The sequence below is a fragment of the Peromyscus californicus genome, unplaced genomic scaffold, assembly GCF_007827085.1.
Source record: "Peromyscus californicus insignis strain IS unplaced genomic scaffold, ASM782708v3 Scaffold_17__1_contigs__length_78620276, whole genome shotgun sequence".
Lineage (NCBI taxonomy): Eukaryota > Metazoa > Chordata > Mammalia > Rodentia > Cricetidae > Peromyscus > Peromyscus californicus.
In genome coordinates this window covers 21,128,462-21,139,137 of record NW_026294469.1, presented here as the reverse complement: position 1 = coordinate 21,139,137, position 10,676 = coordinate 21,128,462, and the positions used below count along the sequence as shown (strand labels likewise).

The following is a 10,676-nucleotide window of genomic DNA, read 5'->3' as shown; positions in this document are numbered from 1 at the left end:
ATTTTTTTTTAGATTTGTTTATTATGTATAGATAATAAACAATACTATGTATACAGTATTCTGCCTGCATGTATGCCTGCAGGCCAGAAGAGTGTGCCAGATCTCATTACAGAGGGTTGTGAGCCACCATGTGGTTACTGGGAATTGAACTCAGGACCTCTGGAAGAACAGTCAGTTCTCTTAACTGCTGAACCATCTCTCTAACCCCACAAAAAAATTTCTAACTGAAAGAAGGAGATGCCTATAATGGTACAAGAAGCATACAGAACACCAAATAGATTAAACCAGAAAAGAAAGGCAGACCCATTAGAATTACACCCGACTTCTCAATGGAGACTCTAAAAGCCAGAAGGTCCTGGATAGTTATCTCACAGAATCTAGGAGACCGCAGATACCAAGCAAGACTACTATATCAAGCAAAACTTTCAATCACCATACATGGAGAAAAGTAAGATATTCTATGACAAAATTAAATTTGAGCAATATTTGTAGATAAGCAATATTTGTCTTTATATGTTACTTGGCTTTTTCCTTTGCATTTTTAATATTCTTTCTTTATTCTGTATGTTTAGTGTTTTGATGATTATGTGGCAAGGGGAATTTCTGTTCTGTCCAATCTATTTGATGTTCTATATGCTTCTTGTACCTATCAGAATTACACCCTACTTCTCAATGGAGTCTCTAAAAGTCTGAAAGGCCTGGAAAGATGTACTGCAGATTCCAAGAGACCACAGATGCCAACCCAGATTACTATACTCAGCAAAATTTTCAGTCAGCATAGATGGAGAAAATAAGACATTCCATGATAAAGTCAAATGTAAACAATATCTATATACAAATCCAGCCCTGTAGAAGATGCTGAAAGGAAAAATCCAAACCAAAGAGGATCACTATACACATAAAAACACAGAAAATAAATAATCTCACACTAGGAAAACCAAAAGAAGGGAAGGGAACAAACACACATACCAGCAGCAGCAGCAGCAGCAGCAGCAGCAGCAGCAGCAGCAGCAGCAGCAACAAGATAACAGGAATCAACAATCATCAGTTATCGATATCTCTCAGTATCAATGGACTCAATTTCCCAATAAAAAGACACATACTAACAGTGGATGCAAAAAACAGGATCCATTCTTCTGTTGCATCAAAGAACCACACCAACAACATCAGAGATAGACATTAACTCAGAGTAAACGATGGGAAAAAGATTTTCCAGCAAATAGACCTAAGAAGTAAGCTGATGCAGCCATTTTAATATGTAACACAATAGACTTCAAACCAAAATTAATCAAAAGAAATGGGAAGGACACTTTATACTCATCAAAAGAAAAATCCACCAAGATGACATTTCAATTCTTAACATCTATGCTCCCAATACAAGGGTACCCAAATTTGTAAAAGAAACACTACTACAGCTTAAGTAATGCATTGACCCTCACAAATCTATAGTGGGAGACTTCAATACCCCACTCTCACCAATGATCATGTCATCAAAAACAAACAAACAAAAAAACTAAACAGAAAAATGCTGGAGCTAACAGATGTTATAAACCAAATGGACTTAACAGATATTTATAGAACATTTCCCACAAACACAAAAGAATATACTTCTTCTCAGCATCTCATGGGACTTTCTCCAAAATCGACCACATACTTGGACAGAAAGTAAGTCTCAATAGATACAAGAAAATTAAAATAACCCCCTGCATCCTATTAGACCACTACAGATTACAGCTGGATTTCAACAACAAGAGAGCCAACAGAAAGCTTACAAACTCATGGAAACTGAACAACTCTGAATTGAATGAAAAATGTGTCAAGACAGAAATAAGAAAGAAATCAAAACTTTCTAGAATTCAATGAAGATGAACACACAGCATACCCAAACTTATGGGACACAATGAAAACAGTGCTAAGAGGAAAGTTCATAGCACTGAGTGCCTACATAAAAAAAAATTGGAGAGATCTCATACTAGTAACTTAACAGCACACTTAAAACTCTAGAACAACAAAAAAAAGCAAGCATGCCCAAGAACAGTAGATGGCAGGAAACAATCAAACTGAGGGCTGAAATCAATAAAATAGAAATGAGAACAATACAAAGAATCAATAAAACAAAGAGTTGATTCTTTGAGAAAATCTACAAGATAGACAAACCTGTATCCAAACTAACTAAAAGACACAGAGAGAATATCCAAATTAACAAAATTGGAAATGAAAAGGAGACATAACAACAGACACCAAGGAAATCCAGAGAATTGTAAGGACATACTTTAAAAAACTCTACTCCACCAAGCTGAAAAACTAAAAGAAATGAATAAATTTGGAAAACTAAAAGACATGGATAAATTTTCTCATCAAGATCAGATAAACAATTTAACTAGACCTTCCTAGTCAAGTAGAAGCAGTCATTAAAATTCTCTCGCCGGGCGGTGGTGGCTCACGCCTTTAATCCCAGCACTCGGGAGGCAGAGCCAGGTGGATCTCTGTGAGTTCGAGGCCAGCCTGGACTACCAAGTGAGTTCCAGGACAGGCGCAAAGCTACACAGAGAAACCCTGTCTCGAAAAACCAAAAAAAAAAAAAAAACCAAAAAAAAAAAACCCAAAAAACTCTCTCAACCTAAAAAAGCCCAGGGCCAGGTAGTTTTAGTAGGGAATTCTACCAGACTTTCAAAGAAAAATTAACACCGATATTCCTTACATTATTCCACAAAATGGAAACAGAAGAAACATTGCAAAAACTCATTTTATGAGGCCACAGTTACTCTGATACCCAAACCACAGAAAGACTAAACAAAAAAGAGAATTGTAGACCAACTTCCATCATGAACATAGATGTAAAAATACTCAATAAAATACTTGCAAACCAAATACAAGAACACATCAAAAAGATTATTCATCATGATCAAGTATACTTCATTACAGAGATGCAGAGATGCTTCAACATATGAAAATCAGTCAATGTAATCCACCACATAAATAAACTGAAAGAAAAAAAAAACTACATGATTATCTCATTAGATGCTGAAAAGGCCTTTGACATAATCCAGCACCCCTTCATGATAATAGTACTGGAGAGATAAGGACTACAAAGGATATACCCAAACACAATCAAGGCAATTAACAAAAAGTCTGTAGCCAACATCAGATTAAATGGAGAGAAATTCAAAGCATTTCCACTAAAATCAGGAACAAGACAAGGTTGTCCACTCTCTCCGTATCTATTCAATATAGTATTTAAAGTTCTAGCTAGAACAGTAAGACAATTGAAGGAGATCAAAGGGATAAAAATTGGATAGGAAGAAGTAAAAGTATCTTTATTTACAGATGATATGATAGTATACATTAGTGATCCTAAAAATTCCACCCAGAACTTCTACAGCTGGTAAACACTTTCAACAAGTAACAGGATACAAAATTGACTAATAAAAACTAATAATTTTCATATATACAAATGACAAATAGACTGAGAAACAAACTAGGGAAACAACATCATTCACAATAACCTCAAATAATATAAAGTATCTTGGGGTAACTCTAACCAAGCAAGTGAAAGACTTGTATAATAAAACTGCAAATCTTTAGAGAAAGAAATTGAAGAAGATGATATCAGAAGATGGCCATCTTACCAAAAGCTATCTACAGATTCAACACAATCACCATCAAAATTATTCCAACAAAATTCTTTACAGACCTTGAAAGGATAATTCTCAACTTCAAATGGAAAAACAAAAACAGCTAAAACAATCCTGTACAATAAAAGAGCTTTTGGAGGTATCACCATTCCTGATTTTAAGCTATACCACAGAGCAATAGTAATAAAAACTGCATGGTATTGGCATTAAAAGTAGACAGGTTGATTAATGTAATCAAATCAAAGACCCAGAAATAAATCCACACACCTATGGACACTTGATTTTTGACAAAGAAGTCAAAATTATATAATGGAAAAAAGAAAGCATCTTCAACAAATGATGCTGGTCTAACTGGATGTCTGCTTGTAGAAGAATGAAAATAGATCCATATCTATTACCCTGCACAAAACTCAAGTCCAAGTGGATCAAGACCTCAACATAAAACCAGATACACTGAACCTGATAGAAGAGAAAATGGGGAATAGCCTCGAATGCATTGGCACAGGAGACAACTTTCTGAACAGAACATTGATAGCACAGGCACTAAGATCAACAATTAATAAATGGGACCTCATGAAACCTAAAGGCTTCTGTAAGGCAAAGGACACCATCAGACAAAATGGTTGTCTACAGAATGGGGAAAGATTTTTACCAACTTTCCACATCTGACAGAGGGCTAATATCCAAAATATATAAATAACTCAATAAACTAGATATCAAAAAACACTAAACAATCTAATTTAAATATGGGGTATAGATATAAACAGAGAATTCTCACTAGAGGATTCTCAAATGGCTGAGAAACACTTAAAGAAATGTTCAACATCCTTAGCAAATCAAATCAGGGAAATGCAAATCAAAACAACTTTGAGATTCCATCTTATACCTGTCAGAATGGCAGCTCATGCTGAAGAGGATGTGGAGCAAGGGGAACACTCCTTCACTGCTGGTGGGAGTGCAAACTTGTATATCCACTAGGGAAATCAATATGGCAATTCCTCAGAGAATTTGGAATCTATCTACCTCAAGACTCAGCTATACCACTCTTGGGGATATACCCAAAGGACATTCCATCCAACACAAGGACACCTGCTCAACCATGTTCATTGTGGCTTCATTCACAATAGCCAGAAACTGGAAACAACTTAGATGTCCCTCAACAGAAGAATAAACAGTATGTGGTACATTTATACAATGGAGCTGTTAGAAAAATGACATCATGAAATTTGTAGGCAAATGGATGGAACTAGAAAAAATCATTCTGAGTGAGTTAACCCAGACCTAGAAAGACAAATATGGTATGTATTCACTTATAAGTGGATATTAGTTATTAATTAAATTATAGTCAAGCTACAAACCATAGGCCCGGAGAGGTTAGGTAAAGAGGAAAGTTCTTGGGGTGGTGGTGGTTGTGAGTGGATCTCCCTGAGAAGGGAAAATAGAATAGATTTTATGAGTGGACTGGGGGTGGGTGGGGATGGGAGTTCTAAGGATCATGTGTGGAAGAAAATGGGATGGAGGGAGAGAGTGCTGGACTTGGGGGGCACTTGGGGGATGGTGTAGAAACCAGCATGGTAGAAACTTCTTGCAATATATGAGGGTAATTCTAATGAGGACTCCTAGTAATGAGGGATAGAGTCTCAACTGGCCACTTCTTGTCAGGCAAGGCTTCAGGTGGGGGGACTGGGTTGTATTCATTTGAGTTTTTGGCCAAGGGAGTCCACAGAAATCCCCAAACAACCCAGGCTGATACTAAGACAAAGGGTACAAAAGGTTGCTCTCTGCAAACTGACAGTGGGCCCAGTTGCTAAGGACAACACCCACACAACTCATTGAACATGGATAAATCGATATGGTACCTACATGGAAACTTTATCCTATGTTTGATCTCTTTGATGTGGGAAGGTACTCGGCAGACTACTGAAAGAGAAACATGTACACACAGGCACAAACTTTTGACCTACATTCTGTCCTGCCCACAAAATATGCTAGGACAATGGTGGCATAGAACCTGTGGGAGTAGCCAACCAGTGTTTGGTTTGACTTAAGTGGTGGCACTCCACAAGAAGGAACCCATACTTGACATTGCTTGGGTGACTAAGAATCAGAGCCTAGACAGCCCAGAGGCCTAAAGTAAAACCAAATGTGACTGCTTTAAAACAAGTAAGCACAAAGCAAAACAATAAAATGATTCCTAATGACATTCTGGTATATTCATAGATCAGTGCCTTATCATCAGAGAAGCTTCCTTTGGCAGCAGATGGGAACAGATGCAGAGGCCCACAGCCAGACATTATTTTGGGGGAAGAGTTTAATTTGGAGGTCTCCCTCAAATTCCTTCCCCTCAGAGCTCAGGGAATCCCACAGAAGAGGAGGCAGAAAGACTGTAAGAGCCAGAGGGGAAGGAGAACACCAAGAGAACAAGGACCTCTGAATGAACTAAGCAAGGTGCGTATGAACTCACAGAGACTGAAGCAGCAAGCACAGGGTCTACATTGGTCTACCTCAAGTTCTCTGTGTATATATTATGGCTATTAGCTTAGTATTTTTATGGGGACTCCTGAGTATGAGAACAATTGGGTCTCTGACTCTATTGCCTGTTCTTGGGACTCTTCTCTTCCTGTTGAGCTGCTGTGTCCAACTTTGATAAGAAAGTTTTTGCTTCCTTTTATTATATTTTATTTTGTCATGTTTTGTTGTTATCTCTCAGAAGCTTGTTCTTTTCTGATGAGAGATAGAAAGGAAGTGGATCTGGAGGGAAGGGGAGGTTGGGAGGAACTGGGAAGAGCAGAGAGAGGGGAACTATAATCAAGATATAGTGTATGATAAAAGAATCTATTTTCAATATAAAATAAACCCATATGCTCAGGGAAAAGGTGAAAATAATAGATTAATTTTCTCTCTTTGTATATTTTAATTTAGTAAACCAATGATTTGGACTTTGAGAAAAATGTCAGCAAAATAGGAAGAAAGAAGATGCACAAGAAGGTGCTATGGGACACGGCACGGAACACACAGATTATGATTTCCTTTGTGTGGAGAAAAGATAACAGCACCTCAATTTTCTTATGTATCATCCCATGTTTTCTCTTCTCTAATGCAAATTCTGATCATTCCTGGTATGGTTTGCTAAATGTTGGCAATATTTGTTCGTTACAATTACCCAAGCTATGTAGAAATAGTAACATAGAATTCTCATTCGTTGGGAGGCCTTCATAAAAATCCTCTTTGGCTATTAGACAGAAACAACAGGCTACAAAAGTTAAATATAAATTAAAAGGGAGATAATTATGGCTAAAGAGGGAGCATGAAAAAGAAAGTATGAGTTTAGAATAAAGAAATAATGGGTTTAGAAAGCTAATATCTTGATATTTATGCTTATGTCACAGTCACTAGAAACACAACCTCTTTTTTTCTTTTTACTTGTTCTTTGCTTTAGTGCTATAAAACACAGCTTTTAGTTATAATGAGTAATAGAATCAAGACTCAACCAATCAAAATACAGCACTGTGGAGACCAGTCCCAGCTGATACAGCTACAACACAACTTCTGAACCTAGTGCTCAGGGGTAGCTGTGGAAGAGTGATAGAAAGAGCATAAGAGCCAAGGAACACATAATTTGGTGTGTGATTGTGTCTTGGGAATGTCAGAAGATGAAGCTGGAAAGAAATTCTTTTGAAGTAAATTAAGCAATACATGAACACTAAAAGTGTAGGACTTAATGATTTTAGATGACTCTAATTTGCAAAGTTAGTGCATAGAATAAAATGGCAAAATTATGCTTCAAGAGAGTAGATCATAAAATGCAAGACTCTCATAGCTTGCCTTTGGAAATGTGGTGTCAACTTACCTGCTCTTATAAACCATCTTTACTGATCAGCGTTTTGGACCAAGCGGGGTCCCTGATGTCTAGATACTGAAATAGAACTAGGTTGCAAAATACCAGGACTTACCTATGATGGAAAGGAGGCAGGAAGCAGAACCAAGCAAAGGAAAGGTGAACTGTGACACAGGTGACATTTGCTGTGCAGTTTGCACTGGCATGCAGTGCCAGGCTGGGGTTATGTATCCAGATTTGTCTCCGACTGTTGACCTGCTCATATTTATAGGCATCTATTTCTATTTACACCCTTCTTACTCAGGAACAGTATCAGGGCAGATCCTGAGAGGCAGAGAGGATTCGAGTTCAAGAAAATGAGATTTTTACATCATGGAGCTGAAGTCATACCTTTCAGGGCTGAGGAGAGACCATGAGCTGAGCAGGCAGCAAGCCTTTCCTCAGATGAATGTGATATCTATCATACTGTGGCTGAATATTCATTTTATGTATTCTGAGTCCCATTTACATGCTGTCTAGTAAATATGAGCTTTAGAAGACAAAAATGGCATGTACCACTTGTGTGTCCCCACCGTTGGGAATGAAAAGCTCAGAGACATGCAGAACACCAAAACAGAACATTTAATCGTAGCAAGTTCTGGCAAATTCTTCATTGGTTTATGTGCAGGATACATGTAAACAAAATTAGGAAGTTTTTAGGTTACTTGTGGAAAGAAAGGATTCCAGCAAAAGAGATTAATCAGCAAAAATGGAAATAAACACTATGAAGGGGAAGAGGAATAATATTTTATTATTAAAAAGACTATGTGAGTTAATTTAGACAGCTTTACTTTCTGCCTTAGTTTTTGTGATATTCAGCACACTTAGTATCTCTCAGACAAGATGACCTCTACAATATAAAAGTTAATGAAATCTATAAATCCATAAATGGTCATATCCTCAGTATTTTAGTAGTTTGTAACACAGAAGTGTAACAAATGTTAAGGTTGTATTTAAATTATACTGATCAGATGCTTTGTAAATTCTAGGTTCATGCATGTCTTAGTGATTGATTATAATTCTTTTATTTCTAGATGAATAATGGATTTGGAGTTTTAAACAACTAGTTGCTCAGAATGGAAGACTCTTCAATACTGCTTAAAAAAACAAGAACATTGGCCTGGTATTCTAGTTTATAGCCGGAGGCACTGAACAGCTAGGCCAGAGGCACAGCTGCTGGAATGAGGTAAAGTGTAGGAAGCAGAGAGAGAAAGGCTGGGCTGCCGAGGTAAACTGTATTGTTTCTTTTTCTTACTCTCTTGGTTTCTCCTTTTTTTTTTTTAAGGCAGGATAACACTCTGTAGTCTACCTAACCTCAAACTTGTGGCGATCTGTCTGCTTCTGTTTCCTAAATGCTGAAATTACAGATGGGAGCCACCAGGTGTAGCTGCTATTATTTCTTAATGGATAGTTTCTTGCTCTGAAAGATAAAACGTAAGGGGGAGAAGACACAAGAAGAGTTGGATGGAGGAAAAGGAAGGGGAGGAAAGGTGTAATTATAATTTAATGAAAATTTAAAAATAGTAAAAATATAATCTAGGAAACGGATACAACAAAAATTCGCTCTAAAAGAAGTGAAGGAAGCCATCAGGCAAACTCCCCTTCAATGCCTCCAGCACTTAAGGCAACCCTGTCAGTACACTTTGGCCCAGCTCCCAGGCAGTTTTCATCTGTTTCTCATGCCTCAGAAGTTTTCATGGTGCATGCAAAAACTTGGTTAGTAGTTCAAGGATTAATGCGAGAGTTGTAAAATCACGGTTATTTTTAATGACTGTCATTTATAAATAGGAAATTGTTCATTAATTGTTCATGATATTTATTATATCTTCACCCCATGGATTCTGGCCTATTTTGTTTTTTGATGGTCAAGTTGCGTGTAAATAAAATTATGAATTTGCTTTTTAAAAGAAACTCCTTTCTTGCCGGGCGGTGGTGGCGCACGCCTTTAATCCCAGCACTCGGGAGGCAGAGCCAGGCGGATCTCTGTGAGTTTGAGGCCAGCCTGGGCTACCAAGTGAGTTCCAGGAGAGGCGCAAAGCTACACAGAGAAACCCTGTCTCGAAAAAACAAAAAAAAAAAAAAACAAAAAAAAAAAAAAAAGAAACTCCTTTCTTTTTTAAAGATTGGTTTTGTACACTGAAGGATGGTTTCATAGTTTCAGTAGTTTTTAAAGTTATCTTTGAGGATTTTTATGAACATCTCCATTTTTAAAGCATATTTCAGTTTATGCTCATAAAATATTTGAAATTATCTGGCTCACTCTTTTCTATTTTTTTGAAGGATAATTTGAAATCACAGAAGAGGAGAAGACATGCCTGGAGCTCACAACTCTTCATAGGCAGAGGCCAGCTTGAGCTCTGGCTTCAGACATGGAGACTAGCGCAGATAGCGCCCTTTCCCTCCCTGTCCGACTGCTGAGCTGGCTTTCCTAACCACTCCAGATTCATCTGCATTGTTCTTGTGCCCATTAAAGAGCATCTTCAGAGTGTTTGGTGTTCCAATATTAATTTCCTCTATTTTCATTAGCATTGGATGATAAGGTGGAACATTAGCCATCTGTTACTTTAACAAATTCCTGAAGTAAATCAACTAATAAAGAGCAAAGTTTCATTTTCTCCCATTTGTTTGGAAAGTTGCAACCATGGTCTGTTGTCCTCCTACCTCTCAGGACTGTGGCCAGGTGGCACATCAATGATAAGAAATAAGAGAGGGAAAAATGGATCAAATCAGGGGCCCCCAGTTCCTCCCAGGGTCATACCTACAATGATCTAATGCTCACCAAGTGCCCACTCTTACATATTTTACTACATCAAAATACCAACAAGCTAGACATAGGGAATGTATGGCTAAGATGTCACTTGCATTCTATTATTCCCTTTATACAGAATAGATGCATAGCCCTTTGTGAAGTGTCTCTAAGACAGAAAAATATCAGTTCATGCCCCACTGGAAGACAGTTTTACCCACTTGTTAATTAATCATTTATCCAAAACTGTTTTGGCTGAAATTTAGAGGTATTATAAGCAGAGATTTCTCTCTCAACCTTTTCAAGTAAATAAAATATTCAGCTGTGTTTTCATACATCACTATATTAAAACCTTTTAATTACAACATTGATTAGGGCATTTGTTTACTGCAGAAACATTTGGGAAGTCTTAAACATT

The 10,676-nt window shown here is 37.4% G+C and overlaps 1 long non-coding RNA gene across 2 annotated transcripts; it reads left to right on the top strand.

Annotated features, from left to right (window-relative positions):
- The first annotated feature begins 2,591 nt into the window (after nucleotides 1-2,591).
- LOC128112620 (uncharacterized) lies at nucleotides 2,592-10,000 on the top strand. Of its 2 annotated transcripts, XR_008219065.1 has the most exons (5): nucleotides 2,592-4,933; nucleotides 5,856-6,083; nucleotides 6,558-6,754; nucleotides 8,547-8,698; nucleotides 9,793-10,000. It is a non-coding gene; the product is annotated as an uncharacterized LOC128112620 (long non-coding RNA). The 2 variants fall into 2 exon arrangements; XR_008219064.1 differs by lacking the exon at nucleotides 2,592-4,933 and having other exon boundaries at nucleotides 5,134-6,083.
- The last annotated feature ends 676 nt before the right edge of the window (nucleotides 10,001-10,676 follow it).